Raw genomic sequence first — 13871 nt, forward strand, 5'->3', positions numbered from 1 at the left:
TTTCTTTTCTTTATTGGTGCCAGACGTTGAGGAAAGGGTGCTTTGGGCACATAAGGTGGCACATTAGTGGCTCTTGGAGAGTCAGAGAGCTTTTGGACTTTGGATGCATTGGTATGGCTTTCTGCTTCATCTTGATCTTCTGTTTTAGAATTTGATTCATCCCCAGGCATCTCTATTCTGTTATCAATCTGCTTGCCTGACCTAAGGGTAGTGATCGATTTGGCCTGTTCATGATATTGCCCTTGGTTGGAATTAGAGCCAATCTCATACTGTCCCTTTGGATTAGCCTCAGGTTGGCTAGGGAGCTTGCCCTTCTCTCTCTCACTCAATGTGGCAGCTAGTTGACCCAATTGTACTTCCAGCTTGGCAATGGATTGTGCATTTGCATGTAAGCTTTGCTGGTTGGCCAGTAAGGTTTGTTGGGTGTCTTTTTGGAATTGGAGAGAACTCTGCATGAAAAGATGGAGTGTATCCTCAAGAGATGGTTTCCTTGATTGTGTAGGCAGTTGTTGATATTGTGGAAACTGTTGAGGTTGTTGACTGCCAACTTGGGAGTAAGGTTGCATAGGAGGATTTCCAGATGGTCCTCCTTGTTGTGGTCCTTTTGCCCAAGAGAAATTTAGATGTCTAGCCCACCCTGGGTTGTATGTGTTCGAGTAAGGATCATTCCCAGATTTTTGAAAAGTGTTCATAGCATGAACTTGTTCAGAGAGAAGTTCTGGGAATGCTGCACCAGATGGACAAGACTGCATAGGATGGGCAGGACTAGAACATGTGGCATATGCATCGACTTGAGCTGTTTGTGGTGGTCCACTATTTAATACCAGAGCATCAACTTTCTTTGTCAGGTTATCAAGCTTGGCGCTCAGCTCTGGCATGACTCCTATCTCATATATACCACCTCTCTTTTGTGGTTGGGGACTTCTGTCACCTCTATTTGAATAATCCCATTGCTGGGAATTTTCGCACAAGGTTTCAAAGAAGTTCCACGCTTCGACATCACTTTTGGTCATGAATGACCCTCCACTGGTGGCATCAACCATGCGACGGTTCTGTGGTGTCAGACCGTCATAGAAGTATTGAACTTGTTGCCACTTCTCAAAACCATGGTGAGGACATTTAAGAAGCAAGTCCTTCCATCTTTCCCAACATTCATGAAAGTGCTCGCCCTCTTTTTGTGTGAAGTTAGTAATTTCTCTACGGAGGGCATTGGTTTTGTGAACGGGGAAGAACTTGTTTAAGAACTTCTTAGACAGTTGGTCCCATGTAGTGATAGATCCAACTTCTAGAGAATTCAACCATGCTTTCGCCTTATCCTTCAAAGAAAAAGGAAACATGCGTATGCGGATCGAATCGTCGGAGAAGTTTTGGAACTTAAAGGTGGAGCAAATGTTTAAGAATTCTTTCACATGATGATATGGGTCCTCCTTGTCCAATCCATAAAAGGATGGCAACAATTGTATGACTCCAGGTTTAAGTTCAAAGTGTGCTGCCGTAGTGGTTGGCAACACTATGCATGAAGGCGCATTAAATTGGACAGGAGCTGAATAATCTTTGAGAGCTTTAACTTCAGTCTCATTCGCCATTTCAACAGGATTATTTCTCAATCTTTCACGAATTGTTCTTTCAATCTCAGGATCAAACGGTGCTAGTTCTAAATTCAGAGATCTACGTCCTAGCATAAACTATGTTATTGCAATGTAAGAAAGAAAACTAAACTAAGAAGCAACCTAAGAGAAATAAAACTAGACCTAGAAACTATGAGATTCTAAAACAAGTTAAAACTATGTAATTAAGAATGGGAAGAAAGAACCCGGAAAAGGAGATGATTGATGTCTGAAGAATAGAGAGCTCCTCCTTTTGAAGTCAATGTTATTTAGCAGCTTCCTTCCTTAATTCCTGTAAACAAAAAGAAAACAAAAATAAATTAAATTTACTAAAATAATGCTAGAAAAAAAATCCTAAGCAACGGTTAATTTCTAAAAAAAGAAAGTTTGTAATCTTAGAAATAAAAGCTAAGTTAGTTTCTAAAAAGAGAAACTTTCTAAAAAAATAAAACCTAAAGACTCTTCTAAAAATAATAAAACCTAAACTAGAAAATAGAAAGTTACTTGAAAGAAGAATCAGAATCTAGAATTAGAAAATAGGAAATTTCTAAAAATAAAATAAAATAAAATGAAATAGCCTAGAAATAGAAACTTTCTAAAAAAAAAAAATAAAACCTTAATTCTAAAAATAGAAATTAGAAAAAAATAGAAAATTTGGAAAGAGATTACCAAATTAGTAGTTTATGTCAGGTCCCTACAAAACAGGAAATAGGTTAGTTTCAAAAAAATTTAACCTAGAGTTAGTAAAAAAACCTAAGACTATGAATTATGATAAGAGAGAATCCTAAATCCAATTGGAACAAAACAGTCCCCGGCAACGGCGCCAAAAACTTGATGTTTTATTTAAACCAACACGATTTAAATGATTTTTAAACTCGCAAGTATACGAATCAGATGCAGATACGGTACGTATTACGAGATCGTTCCCACGAGGACTGGTCGTCACAATTCAAATCTATGATTCTCCTTAACTAATCCAACAAATAATGGAATGAATTACTAAGCACAATTTTATGAAAAACAATTAATTAAGAATAGGGAAGAAAATTTCAATCAGAGAGAGAGCACTAGGACTTTCGAATCCACCCCTAATTATTCTAACCTTGTTTTGTCTGTTGATTCACCTTGATCTAGATTGATACCACTTATACAGAGAAAGCACAATCTGTGTCCTTAATCGGGCATACAAACTGTCTAATTCCTTTAAGCAATGCCATGAATGACATATCCCGTATCCTTGGTCGGGTACATGGAATGTACATTCATTAAAGCACCATGTTTCTTCCTCTATAGGAAACTTGTTCTTGATCAGACACAAGTACCTATAATAAGCATCCAAACAACATCCATATATATACTTTAATCAAGTTCATAGATGGAGAAGTATAGAATTTAAACCCATAAAGCCCACTTAAAGAAAGAAACAAATTAATTGAAATTCAAAGTAAATCAACCAATACAAGAGCTAATCAAATTAGGGGCTTCATCTCAGCCCTAGCTGAGAGATTAGTGACCCATAAAATCCATAAAAAAAATATTAAATAAAATTCATAAAAGAAACGTCAAACCAAACAATCTCTTTCTCTCTTCTTTCTTCTCTTTCTTCTCTTTCTTCTCTCCCTTGCTCCAGATCTCTGAAATCCCCTGGTTCTGAATGCCTTTCCCACATCCAAAACTCCCCTTTTATAGCTGTTGGATGGCTGGGGTCGGTGGCAGAGTCGTAGAAGGACTCGGAGTACAAATTTTCGCAGCTGTGATCGGTGGGCCCCACAGAGGTATTTTATGGAAAATCCACCCCGTCCATTGGATTCAGAACGAAATTTCAGTCAAGCATGGGTGGTTTTGAAGGTCCATTAGTGCGGCCCAGAGAAGAAAATACAAAAAGATCAGTTTTGAACGTCCCGGGGCAGTCTACTTTTGGCCTTTGCACTGCACACGTGTGTACGCATGGGCGAGGAATATCAACATAGTTTTAAAGCTCTCGACGCCCTCTACACGATGGACGGATCAGATCTTCCATCTGATCGAAGATGGTGGGCCACAACCGCCCGGAAGTCAGTTTTTTCGCGGACGTGCGTAAGCCTTCGCACGTCCGGCGCTGCGATGCTCGGTGGGCCCCACATAAGCTTTTTCGGGGAAATCCACCCCGTCCATTGGATAGAGGACGAGATTTCGTTCAAATATGGATGGTTTTGAATTTGCGTGGACGCAGCCCAGAGAAGAAATCAGAACAAAATCAGTTTTGAACGTCACAAGACGGCCTGTTTGTGGCCTCTGTATCACGCACGTGTGCACGCATGAGCATAAACGGAAAACATGGTTTTGTAGATATTGAGCCCTTCTACACGATGAACGGTTTAGATTATCCGTACGTGCTGCCGGTGGGGCCCACAGCGGTCCATAAAAAATGGATTTCCGTCCGTTACGCGCGCTGAAACGGAAATCTCCGTTTTTGAAATAAGAAAGTCGGGTCAGCGCTGCTGACCGACTTTAGTCCGTTCGGTGCTCAAGCAGTGCACATGTGCACTGTGTACACACGCTATAGATATAGGTCCACTGTGATGATTTCGAGAAATCCGCACCGTCTATCCTTTTTCTCATATTATTTCCACCGTCAGGACCAAAATTGATGTATATCCAGATATCCAACGGGCCCCACTTAATGAATTAAGGGGCTGATCTGGCCGTTAGACCACTTCCCGAGCTCTTCAATGGCTAAAATTTAATATGTACGGTTAATTTACGGCCCTCATCCCATGTATGAAGTTTCGAACTGATCGGATAGCGGGAACCATGTGATCTTGCATTCTGGACCCTTTTCGGGCCCCTTTGGCTTACTTTCCTCAGATCTCAGGCGTGTAAAATCTTCATTATTGATTCCCTAGAGTCCATCCCGTGCTCTGGAGACTTTGGATCATGAAATCCATGCCTTTAACATCAATTTTCAATTAACGCTCCTGACTTCATTCTGTAACAAAAATACAATTAAAATACTCTATTAAGCATTTTCATATACGTAAAATCTGGTAATTACTGGGGTCTGATATGCAATATTTGACCCTGATCAACTGTCATTTGCGCATCTGTTTAATCATGCTTCTATATACTTGAACATTTTAACTTCTCCTACATGATTGAATGAATGTTATGAATTGATAGGAAGCACATTCCACACACAAGCTCATAATACTAGGCTAGTTGTTGTATCTGCATATCTTTAATGACCTTTGTGATTGAAACCTCTAATTGGCCTAGAAGCTGTTAGATTTATATTACCTTACTTCCTTTAAACTGAATGATTATTTAAGTTTGGCAATCAGGACTTTAAATAGGCGAAAATATTTAAAAAGTCCTATTCACCCCCTCTAGGACCTTAACTCAGATTCTTTCTTCAGTATCAGCGGTATAAACAGCAATTTCAACGTGCGTTGTCAGGGCGCCTGTTCGGTTCTCAATTTATGGGGTGCTGAGGCGTGGCGTCTTCCGAAAAGTCGGGTCAACTAGCGAGTGGCAGAGCTCCACGTGTTTAGGCGCGGGCGTCGAGGATCCATTTTGGCTATTGTAATAAGTGTGAGAATTAAATATTGTATGGCTAAGTCCCCTATAAAAGGGGATGCCCTAGCATCGTTATGCCCATTTGCTCTGTCATCTCCCTGCCTCTCTCTTTGCTTCTCTCAGACTTAGGCAATTTCTTACAATCCTCAAAGGGATCCTCGTCCTTCTCCAGTGAGCATCATCTCTCCCATCTTCCCTCCCTTTTTCATTTTTCTTATGGGCCCCTGATTTCTTTATCATAACTTTGGTCAATAATGTCACACCCATCCAATCAGTGGGAGGAATCGAGGTCCTTCCAGCACAATGGAGTACCGAAGGATTTGGACTTACTGGAAAACCCACCATCTCCACTCGTGATGATGAGCTATCAGGATTTCCAGGCATCGCACGGGTCAAGGATGGCCGAATAGTCCTCAGTCAAGTGACCAATAGATGTTGAGCGGTCTACCCCAGCAAGGGAGGAAGTTGGTCAGTCATCGGCATAGTTAGAAGAAACCGGGCTGATAAGGTTGACACTAAAGGAGTCCGACTTGGTGCGGATCAGGTCAGAGTACCACATTCCAGACTTAATGGTGCTCTGAGCTCCCGCACTTGGTGAAATTCCAAGTGATCCCAAGGATGCTGAGGTAGCCATGTTTTTGGTCGCCCCGCAGTGCGGCTTGAGACTCCCTCTCCATCTAATAATCAGGAAGGTCCTTCTACGCTTGGGGTTGGCTCCCAGGTAGATAATACTAAATGCCTTGAGAGCCCTGCTGGGGTCATTTATTATGTGGTTCCAACTTGGGCACCCTGACCTAACCGCGAATGAATTTCTCCACTTATACCAGGTGAAGTCCTACCCTCGTCATGAGGGTTGGTATTACTTTTCGGCTTGGACGAAGAAAGGCAAGGCCTTGATTATAGATGCCCTGACCTCGAACAAGAACAGGAAGAGCAGGTGGTTCTAGGCGTTCAAGACTGGGAGACTCCAGCTGCTCTTGGGGATATGACCTCGGGTTCTGACCCATTTTGCTCATCCAAGTCGAGTATATCCAAACTGATTTTTTCTCTTCAGCTTATATTTCTGTAGTCTTATCTCTGACTATAGTGCCTTCTGACAGCTTTGCCCAAGTATCCCTCTGACTTGAGTGATTTGGAGCGCAGTCGGATTGCCGAGGCGAGGTCGTTGGATACCAGGCTAAGGTCTTGGAGGCTACTGATCACGCCCCAAGCTGCTCCATCAATCTGGTCTTGCCCCATCTGTATCAGGTACGTCTATTTTTTTGGGTTAACTTGTTAGTATACACCCCCATTGTCAGTACACACTTCAGTGTTAGCCACCTCCACTAGGGAATGGGTTGACTTAGTCGGAAATCATTTTATCTTTTGTTCGTTTATTAATCACTCCTTTTTTGTCATGTAAGGATGCCTGAGCAAGCTCGCTCTAAGCGTCGTGCTCCTTTTAAGGCCGAAGTGGCCAAGAAAAAATAAAAATTATCTTCGAAGAGGAGGGGAACCGCCCCTTATCTATGATAGGTTGGTCAAGCTCGGCCACCGACCTTGCCGCCACTCCCACTTCAAACCCACCAGTGGTCTCAGAATTGGTTGAGGTCGCTTCATCAAGGGAGGCAACCCCTAGTGTCGAAGCCCAACCTTTCAAGGTCTGGGTAGCTCATGCTCCTGAGGCTCAGCCCCCCATCTCTCGTGCTCAGGCGGGCAACTCGGCTGATTGCCAAGGGGGCAAGGCCCAAGGGGCTCTCTGGTCTACTTCTGCCATGATAGAGGGCCTTTTTGCCTTGGGTAGCTCGACACATTCCTGATGTTGAGTTCACCAGGGTGATGGAGACGCCTCCGTCAGCTACTATAGGCTAGGTGGCAGCTCTTTTTTATAAGGTAGGATGCTTTCCCCGTTATAGTCACATCTTTTATATTTAGAGATTTTTCTTGGTTTTTTGACATGGATATACTTTTCAATTCACCCCTATTGTCCTATCTGCTCGTTGAAATATGTTACAGGTTGAGGAAGAGTGCAAGAAGGCAGAGGTGGGTCTTATGAGGAAGACCGTTGAGTCTGAGCATCTCTAATCTGAGGTTGCTGCTCTAAAGGTCGAGATGGAGGAGGCTCGAAAGAACGAGTCCCGGGTGAACATCAAGATGGAAGCGTCGGGTTCACTTCTGAAGGAAGCCCAGGAGAAGGCCGCCAAATGGAAGGTGGAGCTAGTTGAGGTGAAGATCAGTTTGGGAGCCAAACTGAAGGAAGCCAAGGCAGCTATTCCAGCAACTCGGGTGGTGGTTCTGGAGGAGTTTAAGGCCTCCAAAGAATGGGAGGAGGAGAGGGACGTGCTTTATAATATCGGGTACGACAAGTGCCTTGAAGATGTTAGGGTATAACATTTTGAATTTTCATAGCCAGAGTTTATACTCATGCTCGAGAAAACAGGTGTTAATAATTGAATGAATTGGATGCTTTAAAAATTACATTATATATATATATATATATATAGATCACATCCAGTTACATTCATGAAGGTAACCATTCACAAGAATAAAATCAACTGTGTTTATTATTTCATTAGAGTTAAAAAAATTTAACAAACTATCAAATGCACTCTCAATAAGAGCTTCTTACATTATTAGAGTGGCGCAGTGAAAATATAAAACTAAATCATAAAACTATCTTCTAATTCATTCAGTGTAATCTTTCATAGGGAGATGGTCCTCCAGGTTTTCAATCTGTACATCACATGCATCATCTGTACAGTTGAGAGGGTCAATGCCCTACTCATAGTGATGGTTATCCTTTAAGATTAACAATAATTCAAGAGATTCATAAAAGTAATGTAAAGGGTTCTGATGTGTCTCATTCTCCACTACTATAAGGGGTATCAGCATGCGTAAACAACCTACATGAGATGCATGCCTAGCAAAGTTTGTGCGGCTCATCATACGTTGTGATCATCACAATGTGGAATATAATTCATAGAAAACCTGAGTTGGCCTGCATTCCATAACTACGGATATTCGTCGGCATGTCCAACGTTAATGTGGATTTATGTGAACATCTCAAAGTGACACAACAATGCGGTTAAGGGATTTACATAACATGATGTGTTCATAGAATGACTATTTGTGACATCCAATCCTAAAAAGTGATGTAACACACATGGCAATTTACTTACGTCGATTTTCCACCAAACCAACCAACCCATGAAATTATGTGCCAACCAAGAGGGCCGCTACCTATAACGCATTACGTCCACGATAAATATTTGCATCACTAGTTGTGATACCTCTAACACATCACTTGTGTTGATAGAGAATGTAAATTGAATCATGGGGGTTTTGGAATATCAAGACACATGCCCAAGCCTTAAAGGTAAATAGTATAAGGCTAACAAAATAAAGAGAAAAATGACAATGATCAACTTAACAAAGCGAGAAGTGGCAATGACCAACTTAACAAAGAGAAGAGTAGCAATGGCTAACTCAACAAAGGCCAACTCAATAAAGAGAAGAGTGGCAATGGCTAGTTCAATAAAAAGAAGAGTAACAAGGGTTAACTCAGTAAAATTGGTAAAGGTAAGGGCAAGACTTGTGTCCATTGCCCCACATAAATTCATAAAGATCATGTGTAATTGAAGTCATATCATAATTTTCAAAGGATAAATAATTAATAGTGGTAAAATTATATGATTGCAGGGAGAGAATCATAGTAACATAAAAACATGCAAAAAGGCAATTAAATCATATCAACTTAAATTAAAGAAATCTTAAAGAATAAAACCCTCACCTTAGTTGCCTGGATGTCTTTTAAGGTTTAACGTTCGAGTAACTTTTAGAATATTGATTCACCTATTTTGAATTCGACTAAATGAGTTTAGAGTTTTCTAAGTTGAATTATGCATAACCCAAGTTATTTGAGACTTGGATGTTCTTCCACCAAGTCAACTCGGTCCTATCATGGTGGAGTTCTCCATCACTATAGGTAAAAGAATTTTGAAGGAAAGTTATTTAAGGAAAAGAGGAGGGAAGATTTTCACCAATTGACGAGCTCGGCCTGACCTGAATTGCTGCTGATATTCGACGGAACTCGATGGAACAACGCTTCTTCTTTCTTTCTTTCTTTCTTTCCTTCTTTCTTTCTTCCTTGCCTCTGGTGGCTGGCCGGAGTTGCTCCGTCAGGCCCAGATGCCTGTTGATCTTTAGTGGGGTTGGGCTCTGCTCTCAGCGCCCTGCTTCCTCTTCCTGTTCTTACTCTTCTTTCTCGCTCATTTCTTCTTTCTTTCCACGAGGTGCGTTCCCTGTTGAAAAGGTTGGGTATTTATAGGATCTTTATTGTTTTCCAGAGGCTTCCTATGTAGAGGATATGCTAGTCATGCGTAAGATCGAGCGTAAGGTTGTTGGTGTCGGTAGGGGTGCACACGGGTCGGTTCGGTCCAGTTCTGGGTTGAAACTGGAACCAAACCGTTCCCAACGGTTCTAGGATATTCGGAACCGGAATCGGACCGTTAGCACCCTAGAATTGAATTGGAACTAGATCGTTAAAACCAGTTCGGTTCCATGGTTCTGGGCCTTTTATAATCTAGCTCAATTGTATGTTTTATTTTATAATCTTACCCATGTCCATTCGTGTTGTGATCCATTTGATGAATGGTTTAGATATTGTATAACGTATGCTAAAATACATTTATGGAAACAATCAAATGGTTCATTGTAAACAATAAATCATGAGTCAAATATGGAAACAATCAAAGGGTTCTTGGTTCGGTTCCACGGTTTGGTTTCGCAGTTCGGATCCACGGTTTGGTTCTACGGATTGGTTCACGGTTCGGTTCAGTTCTACATACCCCCAAATCGAGAACCGAACCGATGTAATCGGTTCTTTAATTTTTAGAATCGGAACAGGTGCACTCTTGAACCAGACCAAACCAGACCGTTTGGTTGGTTCCGGTCCGGTTCCACGGTTCTACCGGTTCGATGTGCACCCTTGGGTGTCGGGTCCGCTAGTTGGGGAGGCAGATTCTGCTCTTGTTGGCAGTTAAGTTTTTGAGATTCTTGGGTTCGAAGCACTTCTTTCAGACAACTCGGATTTATTCTTCAAAGCTCCCTGGCCCATCAGATCAGAGGTCTGATCGTCCGAAAGTGGGACTGCATACGTGTTTTCGTGCGGTGCGGTTTCCTTGCACGAGAGATCAGCTGGTGCAGAAACTTGTCCGGTTTTCTTTCCTTTGGATGTCATGGAGGGAATCGGCTTCCCTTTCTTTGGATTTGGACAGCCCAGATCGAAGCCAAGTCTCTCAGTTCGTATGCACTATGCGGAAGACTTTACGAGTGCACCGATTGCTCTGTGTTGTTGCTGTTTGCGGAAGGAATGCGGAAGAGGTGCGGTGGGATTGGATTCTGATTCTTGTTGGAGTCCGTGAAGCCCATCTTTACTACTTCTTTGGACCATCTGCATCGTTCATCAGTTTGGTAGAGAGATTTCAGTTAACGACCCTAAGTTTCGAGGCAATCCGTGTTCTGGTAGCCCCAGCATTTGATCATGGCGTGTATTGTGTTCTGTTTATTAGGCCTTGGTCGGAGGTGGGTCCCATGCGTAATGGGCGGTCCAGATCTTCCAACGAATCGTGATAGTGGCCCACCATCGCGTCAACAATGGAAAGTTTTCATTTTCGAAAACATCACACGCACCACTGCTTGGGCTTGTGTTTGTGTGCATGCACATTTGCATGGACTTGTATGGATGGCATGGTTTTATTCGGTCCCATGTCGCGCACATGATGGACGGTTCTGATCATTGAGGCGGTTCTTGTTGGTGGGCCACTGGCCAGGCGAAATGGACTACGTTCGTCTGTTCGTTGTGGTGGGAGAAAAGAAGAGAGAAATCTCTTTTTCAAACCTGCTTGACTGGGTTTCCCGGTCCTGTGCAGCGCAGGTGCATGCACCTACTGTGCACATGCGACACAGAGTGGGGTCCACAGTAGCGTGTGACCCAATCAACTCTGTCCATCAGCTTGCTCAGGTCCAAATGGATTCCTAGTAAAAAATTAGGCAAATCCAATGTTCATGTGGGCCATACTTAATGACTTTTGAGTTTTATTGTGGGTTTTTGTCAATTAGATGGTCATATCAATTTCTAACCTGGTTGTTAGTGATACTAAGGTTCCTAAGAGGGTCTTAGGTGGATTTAGGTAGTTACCTAAGTATTTATCAGTTGGATCACATGGTTTTAGGTATGAATGGATTTAGGACTCAAGGTTAACGGTGTAGATTCGACTTCGGGATGACATGATGGCCTATCTTGAAAATTAATGGATGGATGGGTTGATCTACGAATGGAGATCATTCCCAACGGTTTGATTTGTGTTAGGGAATATATGTAAGGTTAGGATAGTTAGATTGGTATCGTACACATGTACATATTACATTAAATTCCACGATAACACTTGAGAACTTTCAATACTTGGGTATTGAAAAGTTCGGGGTGTTATATAAGGTGTTATACCCCAAGCTCGACCTGACTCCTCTCGAGGACAGCCCTGCCAAAGATCTGACTCTTTCGAAACCCGAGGACCCATCTTTTATAAGAACAGAGCAATCGACCTCGATGGGACTCTGAACTCTCTCCTTTTTCTATTTTGGGCCTCTTTTTGTATGCTTTCCATATCCCCTCATCTTATCAATAAAAAGGGATTTTTTTTTTTGTGGTATCTATTGTGTATGAGATTTTAAGTGGACTTATTAGGTCAATTTACCATTCGTCGGCCGTGTTGACAGGCCAAGCATATTAGCCAAGCCTTTGAGCTCATCCTTTTATTAAGGAAATTTTGCCTTTTTAGGGTAAAAGAACGAGCTGCAATGATCCCTCCATGGAAGGCCGAGCAGTTTACTTGGGAGGATTGTTCTCCCCCATACTGAGGGATCCTCATTGTAGATTGCGCAATCCGAGTAGCATTATTAATTAGTGGTCCTGAAAAGGCCAAGCTATATGTCCTAGAAAGGGGGGGGGGGGTAAATAGGACTATGCCAAATTAAAACTTTAACAGCGGAATTTAAATGAATAAAGTAAAGATAACATTATAAACTAATCACTGTATGAAAATGTAAAGCAACCTTCAAATACTAGAAGAGAGAGGTTGATACCAATGTTGTTCTAAGGACAACCTTACACCATAAAAACCAAGGGTTTATGGCAGGACAACCTTACTAGAACAATTTGAATATCAAAAACTCAAACTGAAAGGAAATAAAGGAAATAATAAGAAATAAATTCTAAACTATTACAACATTCCCCACAATGCTTGAAATGTAAATATTACAACATTCACATCCACACATACATCCCACAAACTTGAATGATAAAAGATATAGAAATTAAACAAATATTCAAACCACAAGACATAAAGAATTATAGTGGTTCGCCTGTGTGTATACCAACTGTTAAACAATAGCCACATAGCTTGCTACTCCACTCCTAATATCCTCACACAGGGGATATTAGCATTCACTATGAAAATAGGTTTCTCAGGTTCACCTAAACCCCTCACAATTGTGTCTTTCAAATGGGCTTACACAATTCAAAAACCCCACTTCTGAGTTTTCTGGGTCTCCTCAGATAACCAACAAATTGAGATTTTTCTAGCTTAATCTCAAATAAAACCAATGAAGAAAATTTACAATAATATAAAATACCTAGATTTCTCCTTTTGTTGTAGCCCAGAAGAGCCAAATCGGAGTAGAAGTTCGAATGTAGAAGTTCAATATCCAATACTCACTTAAGAAATGGTTTTAGGTTCTAGATTGATTTTAAATTAAACCAGTTGGGCTAGCTATATTTGATTTTGATTCCAAGAAGAAGGAATACAACAATTCCTCTTTTCAATTCAGATTGGAATATAGAAACAAAATCAAATCAATAAAGCTAACAAAAGAGAATATTAAATATGCACAATGTAGCTTAAAAAGAACACAACTTATCTCTCAGAGTGATGCCTTGATTTTACTTGAATTGGATTAATAAACTCTGAAATTCATATTCTATTTATAGTTGCAGAAATCACATCTACGACTGGTCCTGAGGACCTACGACTGGTCGTAGGACGAACTGCATTTTGAAATTTTAAGTACGATCGGATAAAATCGTTCCACGACTGGTCGTAGGGTTTCCATGACTGGTCGTGAGCCCTCTACGACTGGCCGTGACTTACTCATGACTAGTTGTGAGAAACCAGGAACAGTTGCTGGAATTTGAGTCGTAGGTCTAGGACTGGTTGTAGGATGAGTCGTGCACTATTCATATGACCGGTCGAGCAGAGTCTAGGACTGGTCGTAGGCGAACAAAAAATTTTAAAAAATTGCAACAAACTTAGGACTGGTCTTAGAATTTCTTGGACTGGTCGAGCCAGTTTTATGACTAGTCGAACAAGGTCCAGGACTAGTCTTAGAACAGTCTAAACACTTATAAAAAGATTCAATTGACTTATGTATACAAAATGACCTACCCTAAGGTCAATCTAAGGTCATTCATACCTTAAATTTGAAGTATGGACATTGAATCTTCATTTCTTCAGATTATAGTTGACCTTTGAAGATTGTAAAGCTTGAGACCTCTTATACTTGATGTAACATTGAACTTGAGATCTTCTAGAGCTTGAATTACACTTCATCTTGAGTTGTACACTAACTTGAATCACTTCTTTCATTGTAGCTTATACTTGCATTTCTTGAAAT

At 41.3% G+C, this 13871-nt stretch overlaps 1 non-coding gene across 1 annotated transcript; it reads left to right on the forward strand.

Annotated features, from left to right (window-relative positions):
* The first annotated feature begins 1101 nt into the window (after nucleotides 1-1101).
* LOC131226339 (small nucleolar RNA R71) lies at nucleotides 1102-1208 on the forward strand. Its single transcript, XR_009161731.1, has one exon. It is a non-coding gene; the product is annotated as a small nucleolar RNA R71 (small nucleolar RNA).
* The last annotated feature ends 12663 nt before the right edge of the window (nucleotides 1209-13871 follow it).

The sequence above is a fragment of the Magnolia sinica genome, chromosome 14, assembly GCF_029962835.1.
Source record: "Magnolia sinica isolate HGM2019 chromosome 14, MsV1, whole genome shotgun sequence".
NCBI classification, from domain to species: Eukaryota; Viridiplantae; Streptophyta; class Magnoliopsida; order Magnoliales; family Magnoliaceae; genus Magnolia; species Magnolia sinica.